This window comes from Bombus impatiens, unplaced genomic scaffold, assembly GCF_000188095.3.
Source record: "Bombus impatiens unplaced genomic scaffold, BIMP_2.2 scf_0504, whole genome shotgun sequence".
NCBI classification, from domain to species: Eukaryota; Metazoa; Arthropoda; class Insecta; order Hymenoptera; family Apidae; genus Bombus; species Bombus impatiens.
The window spans coordinates 22,803-23,305 of NT_176923.1; the positions used below are offsets into that span (position 1 = coordinate 22,803).

At 56.3% G+C, this 503-nt stretch overlaps 1 protein-coding gene across 1 annotated transcript in view; it reads left to right on the plus strand.

Moving 5' to 3' along the window:
* Positions 1 to 503, plus strand: part of LOC100749842 (steroid receptor seven-up, isoforms B/C) — a gene marked incomplete at its 5' end in the record, with an annotated part of 41,703 nt that overhangs the window by 12,636 nt on the left and 28,564 nt on the right.

Sequence of the window (503 nt, forward strand, 5' to 3'; positions counted from 1 at the left end):
CGCGATCCTCGTCCAACAACCGAGAGACAATGCTCGCTCGTACCTCCGCGCCGTCCCTTCGATCGTCCCGTCTCTTTCTCGCGATACGTCTTCGTCCGCTCTCGTCCGCGATTAGCCGGAAAATCGTCCATCGATCGTCAGTGTCGCTTACGACACGCGAGTAAAGAATCCGTCGCCGTTAAGTTTCGCCGCCGGACGCGTTGCACGTCAACGCGTTTCCCATTGTCGCTTCGTAATTATCGTCGCGTCGGTCTACTTATCGTTTTCGCCGTTCACGCGATTCTCCGGATACCGTAGCTTCGTTGCAACGCGCGGTATTCTCTCGATTTTCACAGCAGTGGTTCGTCGAAAAATCATCGAAAAAATCAAGACCGAACAAACGCAGATTCCTCGCGGATGGAAACGCGATCGCGCGCGCGGGAACGGTTCGATGGACCGATAGATCTGCGTTGGGTGGCCGAACGCGTGTGTCCGCGAACGATCGAGCAGAAGGACGAGCGGAA